An 11,538-nucleotide genomic window follows, 5' to 3' on the forward strand; every position below is an offset into this window, starting at 1 on the left:
ATTAACTACTTCCGGGTTGGTTGGTTGGTTGGTTGGTTGGTTGGTTTGTTTGTTTATTTGTTCATTCGTTCCCTTTAATTAATTAATTAATTAATTAAGTAATTGCTTCCGGGTTTTTTTATTTACCTATTTGTATATTTGTTTGTTTATTTCTATAACTAATGAATGAATGAATGAATGAATCGATTACTTCCGGGTTTATTTATTTGTTTGTTTGTTTGTTTGTTTGTTTGTTCATTTAATTAATCAATCAATCAATCAATCAATCAATCAATCAATTAAGAAATTAATTAATTACTTCCCGGTTTACTCGTTTGTTTGTTTGTTTATTTATTTATTTCCTTTAATGAATGAATTAATTAAGTCATTAAAAAATTAATTAATTAATTACTTTCGGGGTTGTTTGTCTGTTTGTTTATTTGTTTACTTGTTTATTTATTTATTTCCATTCATTCATTCATTCCTTCATCACTTCCGCGTTTATTTATTTATTTATCTATTTATTTATTTTGTTATTCATTCATTCCTCTATCGAGATAATTAATTAATTAATTAATTAATTACCCCCGGGTTCGTTCGTTCGTTTGTTTGTTTATTCATTTATTTATTTATTCGAATAATTAATTAATTAATTAATTAATTAATTAATTACTTCCGGGTTTAATTAATTAATTGATTGATTGATTGATTGACTGGTTGATTGATTGATTGATTGATTAACTAATTAATTAATTAATTAATTAATTACTTCCGGGTTGGTTTTTTATTTATTTATTTATTTATTTATTTCCCTTAGTGATTAAGTAATTAATTAATTAATTAATTAAACCAACCAATCCATCAACCAATTAATTAATTAATTAATTCCTTCCGGGTTCTAAAAATTTATTTGTTTATTAATTTATTTATTTATTTATTCGTTCGTTCATTCGTTCATTCGTTCATTCATTCCCTTTATTTAATTAATTAATTAATTACTTCTGGTTTGTTTATTTATTTATTTAGTTATTTATTTATTTAATCCATCCAATAATTAATTGATTAATTGATTGATTATTTTAATGTCTTACTTCCGGGCCTTTTTGAAATTTAATTTTTTTTTTTTTTTTTTTTTTTTTTTAATTACTTTTTTAATTAATTAAAAAAACTAATTAATTTCAGGGTTTATTTATTTGTTTGTTTTATTATTTATTTATTTATTCGTTTCCCTTTTACTTACTTACTTACTTACTTACTTACTTACTTATTTATTTCCAAGGCATTGATTTAATTATTTAAATAATTAATTGCTTCATTCTGGATTGTATTTACTTATTTATAATTTATTTATTTATTTATTTACTTACTTATTTTATTGTGTATTTATTTATTTCCGGTGCTGTTTTCAATTATTTGTTTATTTATTCATTCACTCATTCATTCATTCATTCATTCATTCATTTCCTTTTTTTTTTTTTTTTTTCTCGGTCGCGGTCGCGGTCTCGGCCCTGGCCTCGGGTCTTAGCCTAGGCCTCGGTCTCGGTCGCGGCCTAGGCCTCGGGTCTTAGCCTAGGCCTAGGCCTCGGTCTCAGTCGCGGTCGCGGCCTCGGCCTCGGGTCTTAGCCTAGGCCTAGGCCTCGGTCTCGGCCTAGGCCTCGGGTCTTAGCCTAGGCCTCAGGTCTCGGTCTCGGGCCTCGGCCTAGGCCTCAGGTCTCGGTCTCGGGCCTCGGCCTAGGCCTCGCTCTCGGTCTCGGTCTCGGCCTAGGTCTCGGCCTAGGCCTCGGGCCTCAGCCTAGCCCTCGGGCCTCAGCCTCGCTCTCGGTCTCGGTCTCGGTTTCGGCCTAGGTCTCGGCCTAGGCCTCGGGCCTCAGCCTAGCCCTCGGTCTCGGTCTCGGCCTAGGCCTCAGGTCTCGGTCTCGGTCTCGGTCTCGGGCCTTGGCCTAGGCCTCGCTCTCGGTCTCGGTCTCGGTCTCGGTTTCGGACTAAGTCTCGGCCTAGGCCTCGGGCCTCAGCTTAGCCCTCGGTCTCAGGCTCGGTTTCGGCCTAGGTCTTGGCCTAGGCCTCGGGCCTCAGCCTAGCCCTCGGTCTTGGTCTCGGCCTAGGCCTCAGGTCTCGGTCTCGGTCTCGGCCTAGGCCTCAGGTCTCGGTCTCGGTCTCGGGCCTCGGCCTAGGCCTCGCTCTCGGTCTCGGTTTCGGCCTAGGTCTCAGCCTAGGCCTCGGGTCTCGGTCTCGGGCCTCGGCCTAGGCCTCGCTCTCGGTCTCGGTCTCGGTTTCGGCCTAGGTCTCGGCCTAGGCCTCGGGCCTCAGCCTAGCCCTCGGGCCTCAGCCTAGCCCTCGGTCTCGGTCTCGGCCTAGGCCTCAGGTCTCGGTCTCGGTCTCGGTCTCGGTCTCGGTCTCGGGCCTTGGCCTAGGCCTCGCTCTCGGTCTCGGTCTCGGTCTCGGTCTCGGTTTCGGACTAAGTCTCGGCCTAGGCCTCGGGCCTCAGCTTAGCCCTCGGTCTCAGGCTCGGTTTCGGCCTAGGTCTTGGCCTAGGCCTCGGGCCTCAGCCTAGCCCTCGGTCTTGGTCTCGGCCTAGGCCTCAGGTCTCGGTCTCGGTCTCGGTCTCGGCCTAGGCCTCAGGTCTCGGTCTCGGTCTCGGGCCTCGGGCCTCGGCCTAGCCCTCGGTCTCGGTCTCGGTCTCGGTCTCGGCCTAGGCCTCAGGTCTCGGTCTCGGTCTCGGGCCTCAGCCTAGCCCTCGGTCTTGGTCTCGGCCTAGGCCTCAGGTCTCGGTCTCGGTCTCGGCCTAGGCCTCAGGTCTCGGTCTCCGTCTCGGGCCTCGGCCTAGGCCTCGCTCTCGGTCTCGGTTTCGGCCTAGGTCTCAGCCTAGGCCTCGGGTCTCGGTCTCGGGCCTTGGCCTAGGCCTCTCTCTTGGTCTCAGTTTCGGCCTAGGTCTCAGCCTAGGCCTCGGGTCTCGGTCTCGGGCCTTGGCCTAGGCCTCTCTCTTGGTCTCAGTTTCGGCCTAGGTCTCAGCCTAGGCCTCGGGCCTCGGCCTAGCCCTCGGTCTCGGTCTCGGTCTCGGTCTCGGCCTAGGCCTCAGGTCTCGGTCTCGGGCCTCGGCCTAGGCCTCGCCCTCGGTCTCGGTTTCAGCCTAGGTCTCGGCCTAGGCCTCGGGCCTCGGCCTAGGCCTCAGGTCTCGGTCTCGGGCCTTGGCCTAGGCCTCGCTCTCGGTCTCGGTTTCAGCCTAGGTCTCGGTCTCGGTCTCGGGCCTCGGCCTAGGCCTCGCCCTCGGTCTCGGTTTCAGCCTAGGTCTCGGCCTAGGCCTCGGGCCTCGGCCTAGGCCTCAGGTCTCGGTCTCGGGCCTTGGCCTAGGCCTCGCTCTCGGTCTCGGTTTCAGCCTAGGTCTCGGCCTAGGCCTAGGTCTCGGTCTCGGGCCTTGGCCTAGGCCTCGCTCTCGGTCTCGGTTTCGGCCTAGGTCTCGGCCTAGGCCTCGGGCCTCAGCCTAGGCCTCGGGCCTCAGCCTAGCCCTCGGTCTCGGTCTCGGTCTCGGTCTCGGTCTCGGTCTCGGTCTCAGCCTAGGCCTTGGGCCTTAGGTCTCGGGTCTCGGTCTCGGTCTCGGGCCTCGGCCTAGGCCTCGCTCTCGGTCTCGGTTTCAGCCTAGGTCTCGGCCTAGGCCTCGGGTCTCGGTCTCGGTCTCGGGCCTCGGCCTAGGCCTCGCTCTCGGTCTCGGTTTCGGCCTAGGTCTCGGCCTAGGCCTCGGGCCTCAGCCTAGGCCTCAGGTCTCGGTCTCGGGCCTTGGCCTAGGCCTCGCTCTCGGTCTCGGTTTCGGCCTAGGTCTCGGCCTAGGCCTCGGTCTCGGTCTCGGTCTCGGTCTCGGTCTCGGTCTCGGTCTCGCTCTCGCTCTCGGTCTCGGTCTCGCTCTCGGTCCCGGTCCCGGTCCCGGTCCCGGTCCCGGTCCCGGCCCAGGCCTCGGCCTAGGCCTCGCTCTCGCTCTTGCTCTCGCTCTCACTCTCGGTCCCGGCTCAGGCCTCGGCCTAGGCCTCAGTCTCGCTCTCGGTCCCGGTCCCTGTCCCGGTCCCGGCTCAGGCCTCGGCCTAGGCCTCGCTCTCACTCTCGGTCCTGGTCCCGGTCCCGGCCCAGGCCCAGGCCTTGGCCTAGGCCTCGCTCTCAGTCCCGGTCCCGGTCCTGATCCCGGTCCCGGCCCTGGCCTCCGCCTAGGCCTTGCTCTCGCTCTCGGTCCCGGTCCAGGCCCAGGCCTTGGCCTAGGCCTCGGTCTCGCTCTCGCTCTCGCTCTCGGTCCCGGTCCCGGTCCCGGTCCCGGTCCCGGTCCCGGTCCCCGCCCAGGCCTCGGCCTAGGCCTCGCTCTCGCTCTTGCTCTCGCTCTCGCTCTCGGTCCCGGCTCAGGCCTCGGCCTAGGCCTCGCTCTCGCTCTCGGTCCCGGTCCCGGTCCCGGTCCCGGTCCCGGTCCCGGCCCCGGCCCCGGCCCCGGCCCCGGCCCTGGCCCCGGCCCCGGCCCAGGCCTCGGCCTCGGCCTAGGCCTCTCTCTCAGTCCTGGTCCCGGTCTCCGCCCAGGCCTCGGCCTAGGCCTCGGTCTCGCTCTCGGTCTCTCCCTTGGTCCCGGTCCCCGCCCAGGCCTTGGCCTAGGCCTTGGTCTCGCTCTCAGTCCCGGTCCAGGCCCAGGCCTTGGCCTAGGCCTCGGTCTCGCTCTCAGTCCCGGTCCCGGTCCCGGCCCTGGCCTCCGCCTAGGCCTCGCTCTCGCTCTCGGTCCCGGTCCCGGCCCAGGCCCAGGCCTTGGCCTAGGCCTCGCTCTCAGTCCCGGTCCCGGTCCCGGTCCCGGCCCTGGCCTCCGCCTAGGCCTCGCTCTCGCTCTCGGTCCCAGTCCCGGCCCAGGCCTTGGCCTAGGCCTCGCTCTCAGTCCCGGTCCCGGTCCCGGTCCCGGCCCTGGCCTCCGCCTAGGCCTCGCTCTCGCTCTCGGTCCCAGTCCCGGCCCAGGCCTTGGCCTAGGCCTCGCTCTCAGTCCCGGTCCCGATCCCGGTCCCGGCCCTGGCCTCCGCCTAGGCCTCGCTCTCGCTCTCGGTCCCAGTCCCGGCCCAGGCCTCGGCCTAGGCCTCGCTCTCGCTCTCGCTCTCGCTCTCACTCTCGCTCTCGGTCCCGGCCCAGGTCTCGGCCTAGCCCTCGGTCTCAGTCTCGGTCCTGGTCCCGGTCCCGGTCCCCGTCCCGGCTCAGGCCTCGGCCTATGCCTCGGTGTCGGTCCCGGTCCTGGTCTCGGCCTAGGCCTCGGTCTCGGCCCTTTGCCCAGCTCTGGCCCCAGCCCCGGCCCCGTTTTTTTTTTATTTTTTTTTTTTCCGTTTTTTTTTTTTTTATTATTTTATTTTATTTTATTTATTATTATTATTTATTTTTTCACTTTTAAATCGCGAAGGAATAAAAGAGAGAGAAAGGAAGACAGAGTCGATCGACGAGTTAACCGCTCGTGCGTTTTATTAATCGTCGCCTCGAACGTCCGCGTGCGTCGCGGGCGAGGGGGAAGGGAGGATGCGGCAGCGGCGTGACCGACCTCCCGCCCGAGTCTCCTTTTTTCACGACGATGCCTCCTGCCGTCCTGCCCTCCTGCTCGTCCGTCCGCTCCTAGCGACGGATCCGGCCGGCTCCGGAACCGGCGGACGGGCCTACCCGGGCCCGGGCGGCTCTACGGGCGACTCTACTCGGCTCCGGGCCGGTCCGCGGGGTCTGCCGCCCGGCTCCGGCCCGGTCCCCCGGCTCTACCCGGCTCCGGGCCGGTCCGCCGGAACTTCCCGGTTCCGGGACGGTACCCCGTCTCTACCCGGCTCCGGGTCGGTCCGGCAGGTGTTCCCGCTCCCGGCTCCGGGCCGGGCCGCCAGGTCTACCCGGCACGGCAGCCGGCCGCCAGGTCTACCCGGTCCCGGCTCCGGGCCGGTCCGCCAGCTGTTTCCGGTCCCGGCGCCGGGCCGGACCGCGGGGTCCGCCCGGCTCCGCGCCGGACCGCGGGGTCCGCCCGGCTCCGCGCCGGTCCCCCGGGTTTCCCCGATCTCGGCTCCGGGCCGGGCCGGTCCGCAGGCTCCTCCCGGCTCCGGGCCGGGCCGCCAGCTGTCCCCGGTTTCGGCTCCGAGCCGGACCGCGGGGTCTGCCCGGCTCCGCGCCGGTCCCTCGGGCATTTCCGCTTCCGGCTCCGGGCCGGGCCGCCAGGTCTACCCGGCACGGCAGCCGGCCGCCAGGTCTACCCCGTCCCGGCTCCGGGCCGGTCCGCCAGCCGTTTCCGGTCCCGGCGCCGGGCCGGACCGCGGGGTCCGCCCGGCTCCGCGCCGGTCCCCCCGTTTTCCCCGCTCCCGGCTCCGGCCCGGTCCGCACGGTCTAGCGGGCTCCGGGCCGGTCCCCCAGCTCTACCGGGCTCCGCGCCGGTCCCCCAGCTCTACCGGGCTCCGGGCCGGTCCGCCAGGTTCTCCCCGTTTCGGCTCCGAGCCGGACCGCGGGGTCTGCCCGGCTCCGGGCCGGTCCGCCAGCCGTTTCCGGTCCCGGCTCCGGGCCGGGCCGCCAGGTCTACCCGGCACGGCAGCCGGCCGCCAGGTCTACCCGGTCCCGGCGCCGGGCGGTTTAACCCGCGTTTAGCCGGCTCCGGGCCGGTCCGCCAGCTGTTTCCGGTGCCGGCTCCGCGCCGGACCCCCCCTTTTCCCCCGCTCCCGGCTCCGGCCCGGTCCGCACGGTCTAGCGGGCTCCGAGCCGGTCGCCCAGCTCTACGCGGCTCCGGGCCGGTCCCCCAGCTCTACCGGGCTCCGGGCCGGTCCGCCAGGTTCTCCCGGTTTCGGCTCCGAGCCGGACCGCGGGGTCTGCCCGGCTCCGGGCCGGTCCGCCAGCCGTTTCCGGTCCCGGCTCCGGGCCGGGCCGCCAGGTCTACCCGGCACGGCAGCCGGCCGCCAGGTCTACCCGGTCCCGGCGCCGGGCGGTTTAACCCGCGTTTAGCCGGCTCCGGGCCGGTCCGCCAGCTGTTTCCGGTGCCGGCTCCGCGCCGGACCCCCCCCTTTTCCCCGGCTCCCGGCTCCGGCCCGGTCCGCACGGTCTAGCGGGCTCCGAGCCGGTCGCCCAGCTCTACGCGGCTCCGGGCCGGTCCCCCAGCTCTACCGGGCTCCGGGCCGGTCCGCCAGGTTCTCCCCGTTCCGGCTCCGAGCCGGACCGCGGGGTCTGCCCGGACCCCCGGCTTTTCCCGCCTTCGGCTCCGGGCCGGGCCGCCAGGTCTACCCGGCACGGCAGCCGGCCGCCGGGTCTACCCGGTCCCGGCTCCGGGCCGGTCCGCCAGCCGTTTCCGGTCCCGGCGCCGGGCCGGACCGCGGGGTCCGCCCGGCTCCGCGCCGGTCCCCCCGTTTTTCCCCGCTCCCGGCTCCGGCCCGGTCCGCACGGTCTAGCGGGCTCCGAGCCGGTCCCCCAGCTCTACCGGGCTCCGGGCCGGTCCGCCAGGTTCTCCCGGTTTCGGCTCCGAGCCGGACCGCGGGGTCCGCCCGGCTCCGGGCCGGTCCGCCAGCCGTTTCCGGTCCCGGCTCCGGGCCGGGCCGCCAGGTCTACCCGGCACGGCAGCCGGCCGCCAGGTCTACCCGGTCCCGGCGCCGGGCGGTTTAACCCGCGTTTAGCCGGCACCGGGCCGGTCCGCCAGCTGTTTCCGGTGCCGGCTCCGCGCCGGACCCCCCCCTTTTCCCCCGCTCCCGGCTCCGGCCCGGTCCGCACGGTCTAGCGGGCTCCGAGCCGGTCGCCCAGCTCTACGCGGCTCCGGGCCGGTCCCCCAGCTCTACCGGGCTCCGGGCCGGTCCGCCAGCTTCTCCCCGTTCCGGCTCCGAGCCGGACCGCGGGGTCTGCCCGGCTCCGGGCCGGTCCGCCAGCCGTTTCCGGTCCCGGCTCCGGGCCGGGCCGCCAGGTCTACCCGGCACGGCAGCCGGCCGCCAGGTCTACCCGGTCCCGGCGCCGGGCGGTTTAACCCGCGTTTAGCCGGCTCCGGGCCGGTCCGCCAGCTGTTTCCGGTGCCGGCTCCGCGCCGGACCCCCCCCTTTTCCCCGGCTCCCGGCTCCGGCCCGGTCCGCACGGTCTAGCGGGCTCCGAGCCGGTCGCCCAGCTCTACGCGGCTCCGGGCCGGTCCCCCAGCTCTACCGGGCTCCGGGCCGGTCCGCCAGCTTCTCCCCGTTCCGGCTCCGAGCCGGACCGCGGGGTCTGCCCGGCTCCGGGCCGGTCCGCCAGCCGTTTCCGGTCCCGGCTCCGGGCCGGGCCGCCAGGTCTGCCCGGCACGGCAGCCGGCCGCCAGGTCTACCCGGTCCCGGCTCCGGGCCGGTCCGCCAGCTGTTTCCGGTCCCGGCTCCGCGCCGGACCGCGGGGTCCGCCCGGCTCCGCGCCGGTCCCCCCGTTTTTCCCCGCTCCCGGCTCCGGGCCGGGCCGGTCTCGCAGGCTCTTTCCGGCTCCGGGCCGGTCCGCCATGTTCTCCCGGCTCCGGGCCGGTCCGCCAGCCGTTTCCGGTCCCGGCTCCGGGCCGGACCGCGGGGTCCGCCCGGCTCCGCTCCGGTCCCCCCGTTTTCCCCGCTCCCGGCTCCGGCCCGGTCCGCACGGTCTAGCGGGCTCCGAGCCGGTCGCCCAGCTCTACCGGGCTCCGGGCCGGTCCGCCAGGTTCTCCCCGTTTCGGCTCCGAGCCGGACCGCGGGGTCTGCCCGGCTCCGGGCCGGTCCGCCAGCCGTTTCCGGTCCCGGCTCCGGGCCGGGCCGCCAGGTCTACCCGGCACGGCAGCCGGCCGCCAGGTCTACCCGGTCCCGGCTCCGGGCCGGTCCGCCAGCTGTTTCCGGTCCCGGCTCCGCGCCGGACCGCGGGGTCCGCCCGGCTCCGCGCCGGTCCCCCCGTTTTTCCCCGCTCCCGGGTCCGGGCCGGGCCGGTCTCGCAGGCTCTTTCCGGCTCCGGGCCGGTCCGCCATGTTCTCCCGGCTCCGGGCCGGTCCGCCAGCCGTTTCCGGTCCCGGCTCCGGGCCGGACCGCGGGGTCCGCCCGGCTCCGCTCCGGTCCCCCCGTTTTCCCCGCTCCCGGCTCCGGCCCGGTCCGCACGGTCTAGCGGGCTCCGAGCCGGTCGCCCAGCTCTACGCGGCTCCGGGCCGGTCCCCCAGCTCTACCGGGCTCCCGGCCGGTCCGCCAGGTTCTCCCCGTTTCGGCTCCGAGCCGGACCGCGGGGTCTGCCCGGCTCCGAGCCGGTCCCTCGGGCATTTCCGCTTCCGGCTCCGGGCCGGGCCGCCAGGTCTACCCGGCACGGCAGCCGGCCGCCAGGTCTACCCGGTCCCGGCGCCGGGCGGTTTACCCGCGTTTAGCCGGCTCCGGGCCGGACCGCGGGGTCCGCCCGGCTCCGCGCCGGTCCCCCCGTTTTCCCCGCTCCCGGCTCCGGCCCGGTCCGCACGGTCTAGCGGGCTCCGAGCCGGTCGCCCAGCTCTACGCGGCTCCGGGCCGGTCCCCCAGCTCTACCGGGCTCCGGGCCGGTCCGCCAGGTTCTCCCCGTTTCGGCTCCGAGCCGGACCGCGGGGTCTGCCCGGACCCCCGGCTTTTCCCGCCTTCGGCTCCGGGCCGGGCCGCCAGGTCTACCCGGCACGGCAGCCGGCCGCCAGGTCAACCCGGTCCCGGCTCCGGGCCGGACCGCGGGGTCCGCCCGGCTCCGCGCCGGTCCCCCCGTTTTCCCCGCTCCCGGCTCCGGCCCGGTCCGCACGGTCTAGCGGGCTCCGGGCCGGTCCGCCAGGTTCTCCCGGTTTCGGCTCCGAGCCGGACCGCGGGGTCTGCCCGGCTCCGGGCCGTTTCGCCCGGCTTTTCCCGCTTCCAGGTCCGGGCCGGTCCGCCGGGTCTCCCCGGTTCGGAAGCCGGCGGCCAGGTCTACCCGGTTCCGGCTCCGGGCCGGTCCGCTAGGGCGGCCCGGCTATGGCACCAAGGCGGCGGGCAGGTCTTCCTGGCTCCGATCCGGTCCGCCAGGTCTACCCGGTTCGGAAGCCGGCGGCCAGGTCTACCCGGTTCCGGCTCCGGGCCGGTCCGCTAGGGCGGCCCGGCTATGGCGCCAAGGCGGCGGGCAGGTCTTCCTGGCTCCGGGCCGGTTTGCCAGGTCTACCCGGTCCTGGCGCCCACGGCGGCGGCCAGGTCTACCGCGCTCGGCGGGACTTGGTCTCTGGCAGCGGGGTAGACCAGTTGTCCGCGCGGTTCCGGTAGTCGCCAAAGGGGTCGCTGTTTTCCTCTGCCTCCAGTTACGTCATCGTAAAAGTCGGCGCGCTCGGCGCGCCTCTCCGGTGACCACAGGGTGCGCTCTTGGATCTCCCGGCGGGAGTGGCCTCGTCTGTCCGTATATAGGGGAGTAGGTGGTGCTGCGGAGCTCACCATGCCAGACGAAGGGAAACCGATGCCAGCCGGGGAGGGGCGGCCCGGCGGACCGGCTTAAAGGGCGGAAGGGGAGGCGGCGGCGCCTCGGCACGGTTTCCAGCGAGACAAGGGCACTCCCCGGAAAAAAAGCCGGTCCAAACGAGCACCCAAAAGGGCGAGAGCAACCCGGTTCTCGGGTCCCATAGCTAAGTTGTACCAAGCCTGCCGTGGCTTCCTACTGGGTGTCCCCCAGGCAAAGGCGGTGGCGGCGGCGCCCCGCGATCCTACCTACGCTCCAGCCGTGAGTAGTAGCTTGACCGAAGCCAAGCGATCCCGGAAGGATGGCCGCGGGGCCAGTCGGGTGCTGCGGGCGGGGCGGCGGCGCCCCCCCCACTCCCTTCTCGAGGTAGCAGGTTTACCTTCCAGAGACAATCCAGTGCATTTGGGCTTGAAACGGCCACGGGGGCCACCTTGATTCTGCAGCGGGGCGGCGGCACCCTGCTTTCTCTGGTGACCAATGGAGCCCTGCTCGGCTCGGGGGCGTCCGCCGGGAGCCGAGCAGCCCGGGACAAGCCGGTAAGCGGCGGGGCGGCGGCGCCCCGCCTTCCTCCTATAGTCGCGCTCCGGCCCTAAGCTGGAGCCCTGCTCGGCTCTGGGGGCGTCCGCCGGGAGCCGAGCAGCCCGGGACAAGCCGGTAAGCGGCGGGGCGGCGGCGCCCCGCCTTCCTCCTATAGTCGCGCTCCGGCCCTAAGCTGGAGCCCTGCTCGGCTCTGGGGGCGTTCGCCGGGAGCCGAGCAGCCCGGGACAAGCCGGTAAGCGGCGGGGCGGCGGCGCCCCGCCTTCCTCCTATAGTCGCGCTCCGGCCCTAAGCTGGAGCCCTGCTCGGCTCTGGGGGCGTCCGCCGGGAGCCGAGCAGCCCGGGACAAGCCGGTAAGCGGCGGGGCGGCGGCGCCCCGCCTTCCTCCTATAGTCGCGCTCCGGCCCTAAGCTGGAGCCCTGCTCGGCTCTGGGGGCGTCCGCCGGGAGCCGAGCAGCCCGGGACAAAGCTGGTAGACGGCGGGGCGGCGGCGCCCCGTCTCTTTCCTATTCTCGCTCCGGCCCTAAGCTGGAGCCCTGCTCGGCTCTGGGGGCGTCCGCCGGGAGCCGAGCAGCCCGGGACAAGCCGGTAAGCGGCGGGGCGGCGGCGCCCCGCCTTCCTCCTATAGTCGCGCTCCGGCCC

Source organism: Heliangelus exortis, unplaced genomic scaffold (genome assembly GCF_036169615.1).
Source record: "Heliangelus exortis unplaced genomic scaffold, bHelExo1.hap1 Scaffold_276, whole genome shotgun sequence".
Classification (NCBI taxonomy): Eukaryota; Metazoa; Chordata; class Aves; order Apodiformes; family Trochilidae; genus Heliangelus; species Heliangelus exortis.